Genomic DNA, 9,019 nt, shown 5'->3' with positions numbered 1-9,019 from the left:
AACAGCCACAGGCTGTCATAGAGTCACCATGGAATCATTCAGGTTGGAAAGGCTCTCCGAGATCCCACCCCAGCCCACCCTCACACCCACTGCCCACATCCCTCAGTGCCACATCCCCACAGCTCTGCACAGCCCCAGGGATGCTGACCCCCCACCCCTGGGCAGCTGTGAGGTGCTGGGCGCTCTTTGGAGCAGAGATTTCTGCTGATATCCAAGCTGACCCTGCCTTGGCACGATGTATGGCCATTACCTCTCACCCTGTTGTGCCTTTAGACTCCAGCTCCGTGCTGGATGTGCTGCTGTTACCCTGCTACTGAGCTGCTGAGTATGTTGTGTCACAGCCACCCTGGCAGCGTGGGGCTGATGGATGTGAGCACATGGCTGCTGGCTGTGCCTCCTTTGTGCAACCCATCACAGGCTGGATGTATGGCACCACGGTGCTGAGCATGCAGTGAGCAGAGGTCACAGCAGCAGCCCTCACCCTGCTTACAGGCAGCTCCATCTCACAGCCTGTGGGTGAGGGACCGGCAGAGCTTAACGTTGTTTTCTGATCTGTTTATTGTTAATGGAGGAGGAAAGCTCCACCACTACCTTCTTCCTCATTTATTACAGGCATTAAGTTAAACATCGCTTCCTCTTCAATTCAATCTAATCAAATTAATATCAATAATGCACCGACCCAGGCTAATCTAATTACTGTCAATATTTAATATATTTTCTGCAAGTTGTGCTGGGAATGAACTTCTTCCCTTCCATCATGAAGTCTGGAAAGAAGGAATGATATTTTCTTCCAGTTGAGGAATCCATTCCACATAATTGCAACAAGGAGCCTGGTGAACCCAGTATTTGCTGTATTGGCCCCTCTGCTCGTGTCTGTCTACATTAGAAACGTTCTGCGAGCCACAGAGATCTGTCTGCCCAGGCTTTGGGGTGAGTTTTCTTGGAAAATGACAGGAAAACAAAACCAGGGCGCTGGACTGGGTGATCTGAAAGGCCTCCTCCAGCTCAAACTGTACCGTGATGCTGTGAGTCTGTGGTAACCACATCATTTGCACACAGTCAGGAACAAAATATTCATTTCAACAACCTGGTGCGGTGGGATGGGATGGGATGGGGTGGGATGGGGTGGGATGGGATGGGATGGGATGTAGGATGGGAGAGGGTAGGATGGGGCAGAATGGAATGGGATGGAAAGGGATGGAATGCAATGGGATGGGATGCAATGGGATGGGATGGGATGCAGTGATGTGATGGAGGATCCATCCTGAGTAGATCTAGAGAACTCATGCAAATGTGACCCTGCCACTGCACCAGGTTTGCTTTGGGGTGTCCTTTCCTCCTTGGAGACTCCAGGCTCCTTGAGAACTCTCAAGGGTGCCCAAACCCAGCAGCACTGGCTCTGCCCATGTAGCGCTGGGGAAGACCCAGCATCTGGGATGCAGAAAAGCTTCAGAGCTGCATCTGCTTGCAATTCATTTCCTGGGCATTAAATACTCATTTGGAAAGTGGATGCAATTTTCAGTCGGTGGCAAACAGGTATGGTTAACAACAAAAGTGTTCCTGAACTCCCCAGTCCCCGGGCAATGAATTTTCATGCAGTCTTATTTCATTAGTGCTTTAAAGCCATAGGGGAGAAAGAAATTTCTGCAAGTGATCACCTTTATGCAGCACATCTTCCTTCCCACAAGTGCCAGCAGCCATCTCCAGTCCCATGGCTGAGCATTGGACGCAGCAGGAAAAGCAAGCAGGGCAGACAGCTGTGCAAATCTGTGCAAATCACAGGCATCTTGAACACCCCCTGCTCCAGCAGGGAGACTGGGAGCAGTCCTGTGAGCTGCCTAATCAGCAAGGCAGGAAGTGTGGGGTTCTCTTCTGTCGGCTCTATGGAGAGCAAAGCAAGGTGCAGGAGTTACTGTGCACAACAGAGTAAATAAATACACCAAGTTTCCCAAATGTGCACAGTGAGCATATTAAGAGCTATATAAGGAGTTGCACCCCTGATTACTGGGTAGAGCTGTGGTCCTTACTGCAGCAGCTGTCTAAGGGATAAAGCCTATTTGCGGTGCAGACTTTTGGGAACACTCTCAGTTAACGATTTCCTACCACACTCCTAAAATAGCTGTTATTTCATACCAAATCTCCCCAACTTCTAGGCAGAAGGGGGGCAGCTCTGCTTTCCCTCCCCCCATGACATGCAGCCCTTGCCTCCCTCCCAGGTGCTTGCTGGGCTCTGAAAGAAGGACTGAGCCCACAGAGCCTCCTGGCACCCGGCGCAGCGACCTGGGGAAGTTCTGCAGCTGCATAAATATTTTTCCTGCACAGTCAAACACAGACACTTTATCCTTCCTCGGCTCGGTGATAAAAAGCATGTTTTAAATAAACACAGCTTCGGACGGATGGGCTGTGTTTGCATGCTTCACGCCTCCCTTCATTCACTGGAGCACCGCAGGTGAGATCCCCCTGCTCAGCTCATCGTGCACATGTGCAAAAACACACTGCACCATCCCAGACCCTTTTATGCAGTTACCTTTTGTTTTAAAAACTTGCTGCTTGTTAGAAGACAACCTAGAAGACAGCTCTTGCTCTGTGTTTTCCTCATCCCTCCCTGATGCTGCAGGCTTCTGCTCCCACCGGCTGGAAGTGCTGCAGCCCAATATGAGCAGACACGCTCCAATTACAAACAACAAATTGGTTACTTGAGGAAACAGGCTTTTTCCACATTAAGGAGATATTCACAAACTGCTGCACATTTCAGAAAGTCTATTTATTTTCAGTCAACAGCTGCAAAGTGATTTGCAAACAAATTTCAGCCTCACGTATGCTTGCAAACTGTTAAGTGCCAGTTCACACCAGGCGTTGTCCAGCAGCACTGTGCCAGCTCCGGTCACAGGCTCAGATCTTTGCACATCACTGCCATCAGGTATTAATGTAGATCTTTATATGCTTGTTTGGCAAAGAAAGCCTCCAGCTTGCTCATGTGCCAAGATGAACACGTGCCAGCTCCAACAAAGCAGGGAAGCTAGTATTAGCACTGAGCAGTGAAGCATATGGCTGCGATAGGGGTGAAGATGTGGGTTTGCATCTTGGGACAGTCCTGCACACATTTGCACTGCATCTCTGAGGGCAGAGGAGGTGTAGCCTCATGTGAAAACTTTAATCATAGAATCACAGAATGGCCTGGGTTGCAAAGGAGCACAGTGCTCATCAGTCCCAACCCTCTGCTATGCGCAGGGTCGCCAACCAGCAGACCAGGCTGCCCAGAGCCACATCCAGCCTGGCCTTGAATGCCTGCAGGGATCACAAACCTCCGTGGGCAAAGGATGCTGCAGAGCTGAAGGAGGTTTGGCTGGAGAGCTGAAAAGCCCCTGCACAGCTGATGAGTCAAGGGCAGTTAAAAAACAGCTGTTACAGCAGTCCTTACTGTGTTATTAGGGCATGAACAGCCCTGGATAGAAGACTAGGTAATATCAAGCACTGAAGATCTCCTTAAACATGCTGTTTGAATATTTCTGTCTGAAACTACATCTGTTTTAATACCTATGTTGAAATATATCAGTTTAAGTGCTACAAATGACATTATGAGGATGGGGCATCCACATCCAGACGTGCCACAGACATCCCCAGACCATCAGGCCGGGCAGTGCACGCAGAGCTGGGCTGCAGCCCTGGAGAGCCCAGCAGGACTTTGAGGAGCATTTCCATTGCCCTGAAATAGAAGAGAATCACTGTGGGCTCCCTTGGGCTGCTGACACCAATTGTCTCATCTCGAGTGCTGCAGACCAAGGACAGCTGCTCAGAACAAACAACTCCTGTTCCAATAGATTTGCAGATGAATCATCCGCATTATTTTTAGCAGATCATTAAGGGCTGACAGCAGAATTTGCAAACTGTGGGTTTCTTTATTCATCTTAGCATAACCTTTTAAAGAAAACATTAACTGGGATTTAGTACAAAGGAAATCCAAGGACTGGAAATAGCACTTCTGAGTTTTACAATGGCAGTGAGATTCGACAGAAGACACCTCGTGCCAATCTCCTGCTCACCACTCCCACTTAGCTCATAGCTGAACCAATGCAGGTGAGAGGCTTTATGCAAAAAGCACCAGGGGTGGGATTCTTCTTCGTGCCATCAATGTTCACTCATCTTGTGCAGGGAAGCTGCACCAGGTGGGAGATTCACAAAATGAGTTTTACAAAGACCCAATAAGCTGCTTATTGAATAATTCAGCCCAGAGAAGAGGATGGTGAGGGGAGGCTTCATGGCAGCGCTACAGATCTTTGCAGCCCTACAGTTCCTCATGGCCCTACAGCTCCTCATGGCCCTACAGCCTCACAGGGAGTGCAGGGCAGCGCTGAGCTCTGCTCTGTGTGACAGCAGCAGGGCCTGAGGGCACAGTGTGGATCTGTGTCAGAGGAGGGTCAGGTGGGGGTGAGGGTGCTGGGCACGGCCCCGAGCTGCTGGAGCTCAGGGATCACTGGGACTCCGCTCTCAGCCGTGGGGTTTGGGTTTTGGGAAGCTGTGCACGGAGCTGGGGTTTGGACTCGATGTGCATCCCTTCCAAGCCAGGATGTTCTTTGGTTCTGTAATTCCGGGAGTCTAATCATCTCTCAGCAGCCACTTCTCTTTCACCACAACTTGGCGCTGTGAATGCTGTTCTCAGAACAAAACCCAGCAGAACATCTGGTGAATTGTCTGAAAGCTGAGCAGAGCTGGTGCAGTCCCAGGGCCCTTCCAACTGCCCCACCACCCCACCACTGAGCTGCTGCCCTGTTCCCTGCTTCTCAGCCTCCCAATGGAGCACACCGTCCCCTTCACTAATGGGACCACTGCAACTCGCTTCTCACTGGGTAATTAACAGACTGCCTGCCCACAGCAATGCTGACAATCGATGAAAATCCACACCTGTCATCCCCTCTGCGTCCCCGTATTTCATTATCAGGATCCCAGCACAAACACATCCATACATGGATGCAAACAGCACTCTCTGATGGAGTGGATGGCACTGCTCCTGACGGGGTGGTGACACTCCTTACAAGAAGCAGACACGGCCACACAACGCTGCTGGGACCAGGCTGTGCTGCTGCCATGGATGGACACACACCTTTGTGCTGTGGGTGGGATGTGGGAGCTGCACAGCACTGGGCCCTCCTCTGCTCCAAGTCTTGTGATGGCTTTGGTTTTTTTTTGGCCTCGAAGGATGGATTTAACGTGGAGTAAATTGAGTGCATCCTTTGCTGCAAATGCAAGCATTTGTCTGTTTGAGCCCCAGGGATTTTTCACGAATCATATTGGGCCCAGTGATCCAGCTGGCATGGAGTTTGCTCAAGATAAAAGAAAGCCAAACATAGACTTCAGAATGGTTTTCATTAAAAACAGAAAAAAAAAATCATGATTAGGGATGAGGAGTGACTTTTCCCTTCTGAAAATGATGGGTCACCTGCTGAGAGCAGTGTGGGATGCACTGCCACAGGGACGTGGGAGCAGGACAGCAGTGCCTGCCAGGGGGTGGGCTCCCCACGCCCCCAGACTTGGCCAAGAACACCAACAAGCACCAAAGGCTGCAGCCTTCCTGCTGCAATGGGGGCTGGGCACTGGGAAATCTGAGGCGGATGGAGAGAATGGAGGTGGATGGAGGGACCGATCTGCTCATGAGAGCTGCGGCTGTTGCTTGCAAAGATGTCACTTCACCAGGAAATTCAGCAAATTGCTTTTGGTGTGGAAGCCCTCATGTAGGATTTGATATGAAGAACTGAACCTGTATCAAAATAAGCCTTTGGTAAAGGCAGCACCATCAGCTAACTGCCATGGCTGAAGGAGGACAGCAGCAGAGTTCTCTGGGTACGGGCAGCCCTGGATGAAAGGCAGGGAGGAACAGAGAAAAGGAGGCAGCTTTGCCTGAGGGTTTCAGCATCCCAGGTTAAATTTTGTGTCCCTTTAAACAATAATGGATTTCTTTGGGGAAGGCAGTTCTTAAGGGGAGAGGAGTGAATCAGTTTCTGTGGAAGCAAACAGGTGAGCTCCAGGTGCTAAGCAGAAGCAATAAGCAGAGGGAACACCCACAGAGCACGCATGGCACCTTCAGCTGCTGAAAGAAAGATGCAGCTGCTTTGTGTTTGGCATAAGGGAGGCTCAGCAGCTTAGAACAGACATTTAATAATAACACAAAGTGCATTTCAGAGATGAAAGAATAAAAGGGATTTAACAGAGCTAAGTCACAAAGCTCTGTAGCTTCATTTTTCATGCGAGGTTGCGGCATGTGAGACATGGGTGACACAGAGGCTGCAGGAGGAAGCAGAGAGAGGCAGCTGTGGAGCCAGGCCAGGCAGAACGCCTTGCACTGATCATCGTTCAGCTGCTATGTCATGAGAGCAGTGGGCAGATACAGACTCCAAGCTGAACCTGCAGAAGACCTCAGCTGCCTCAGAACCTGAAGCTGTGGGGTGACACAGTGAGTCTGAGGGGAGCAGCTCCCATCTGAAAGGCAGCACGCTAAAGTTCAGTGAGCAAAATACTGGGAATCTGCGAAAGCTTTTAAGATTTGGGATGTTTGATTGCTTTTGCGTGTCCTTAGGTCATTCTCTAACTTGCTTCCATCCATAATCACCCTCTTTTCTATTTTGCTTACAAGCAGGAGCATCCCAATTTGACTTCCTAAGATAGTTCACACTTCAGGCAAATGTTTGTTTTCATATCTCAAACCTTCTGAATTTTATATTTAAGCTTCCCATTTCCAGTCTTGACACATCGCTGAGACGAGCTGTGAATTTGCTGCTGGCTGAAATCACTCTCCAGAAGTAAGCACACAAATCCTGACATGGAGCCTGGGAACAGACAGCACTGCCATGCCTCCAGCGGGTCTGTTTCTGCTCTTCTCCATGGATCCGAGTGGAAGAATTCCTTTTACGTTCATCTGTCCTCATGGAAGCTCAAAAGAGGAGAAGAGAGAAATGATTAATATAATCTAAATATAAAGATTTTCTTCATTCTCGGAGCCTGTGACACGCTCTCTTGGGAAATGCTCCCATGTGAAATGGAATTTTGTTCCATTCTTTGGAAATCCAGTATTCTTTTTGTGAAACGTGTGAAGTTTTCAAAGCCAACTTCAAGCAGTAATTACTGTGTCACTCGTGGTGCCATGGTGAGAACTCAGCAGATGCCTTGGAAATACGGGCAGACATGCAAACATCACAAACATTGTGCAGCTTCCCAGCCAGCAAGGAGGGAAGCTCTCCAGCCCAAATGCGCTCCCATTCCTTGGGGCTGGGCTGCAAAGAGGTGCTTTGCCTGCACCTGCTGCTTTGCCAAGGAAACCTTGCCAACCTCTCACAGTGTCCAGAAACAAGAACAGTGTGATGAGACTCTGCTGAGGTTGCGTGGTACCTGCTCATTAAATGAGGCTTTTAATCAGACCAGGAGGCTGTGAGCAGTGGGCATGTTCCTATTCCTTATACGGGAGCCATGAGGATCCTTTCCAGCTCCTCTGCCAAAGATGAATCTGCAATGAGTTTACTGGTGCAGCACAAAGGCCTCAACTGCACAGAGCAGGCTGCAGCAGCACTGTTTTACTGGGTGAGAGTTGTGCAAACCCAAATAAATTGTTTGTGGGCAGTTACATGAAGCAGTTCACAGCAAAGTACGTCTGAGAGACAGGCAGGATTTGGTCCTTGCTGCAGACGACAGTCTGAACATTGTGCTGCTGGGACTTGAATAAATATTGCCAAAAGCACATCACATTTCTTAATAGGTAGAATGCAGCTCTGACCTGGATTTACAGCCTGGCACAGGGAGCAAAGGTGCCCCATTTCTCAGAGAACCTTTCATATGCATTTTCTTGTGCTCCTTAGAAAATTACAGATTTGGGATCCAACGAAGAGTTCAGAAATACACTTTAAAAATTTTCCATAGTTTTAATAACTCTAGTCTTCTTAAGTCATGAGAAAGATGCCAATTTTCCCATTCAGGAGGTCTGGTAATTTACAAACCAGCTCAATGCTGACACGAGCCAAGGAGCTGCAGGGACACAGCCCAGAAGAAACCCAACCTGAGCCCTTCTCTTCAGCTTCTTCAGTAATTCTAGATAGCAAAGTAGACGCACCACTGTGGATTTGTTAAGAGCAGCTTGCTCACCGCTCCACATTCACCCTACATTTCTGTATTTCTGTTGGCCCAACCTATGAAAAGAATGAGAGGAAATGGCAGAGTCCTCTCTGATTTCTGAAGGCTATAAATGTCCCTGCTCATCACTTCATAGAATGGCCTGGGTTGCAAAGGACCCCAACGCTCATCAGTTCCAACCCCCTGCTGTGTGCAGATCACCAACCAGCAGCCCAGGCTGCCCAGAGCCACATCCAGCCTGGCCTTGGATGCCTGCAGGGATGGGGCATCCACAGCCTCCTTGGGCAGCCTGTTCCACTTCCACTTCATTCATACTCACTCTCTCAAGGACCACACACACTTCTGCAGGCAAACGAATGCTCACTGCTGATAGATCAGGTACTCTATCCCTCACACTTGACTTTCTTACACTCTGAAGCACTGCCACAGCATTGCAGGGTTCCACGCAATGGGATGGGGACACAGCTCCAATCCCAAGCTCACCCCGCACAGCACCTGGGCCCACTGACCTCAGGGTCCCTCAGCTGGTGCCACTGGTGTGGGTTTGCTGAGCTGTGGCTGAGCAACAGCCTGCTGCTGCCATCCTATGCTGCACAACCTTTGGGCAAGACATGGGAGGATGTTTACCCAAAGGGAGCTGACAAAGTGAACATGGCACTGGCAAGTCAGCTGCCATGCATGACAGAGGGTAAAATAATTATGAAATGCTTCTCGGCCTCATACTCGTTCTAGGGCTCCCCGAAGTCAGGGCTGTAGTGGTGAGCAAGCTGTGCTAACACAGGACTGCCCTTGCCTTGCTGGAGCAGATGCCCATGGCAGCAGTGAGCACGCAGGATGTTGCACAGCAGCCCTGTGCTGCTCTGACCTGCAGCACTGCATGCAGGGGGTCCGTGGGGCTGCCAGG

This window comes from Lagopus leucura, unplaced genomic scaffold (assembly GCF_019238085.1).
Source record: "Lagopus leucura isolate 7727_CA_CO unplaced genomic scaffold, USGS_WTPT01 Super-Scaffold_100009, whole genome shotgun sequence".
Lineage (NCBI taxonomy): Eukaryota > Metazoa > Chordata > Aves > Galliformes > Phasianidae > Lagopus > Lagopus leucura.
This window is presented reverse-complemented; position numbering follows the sequence as displayed.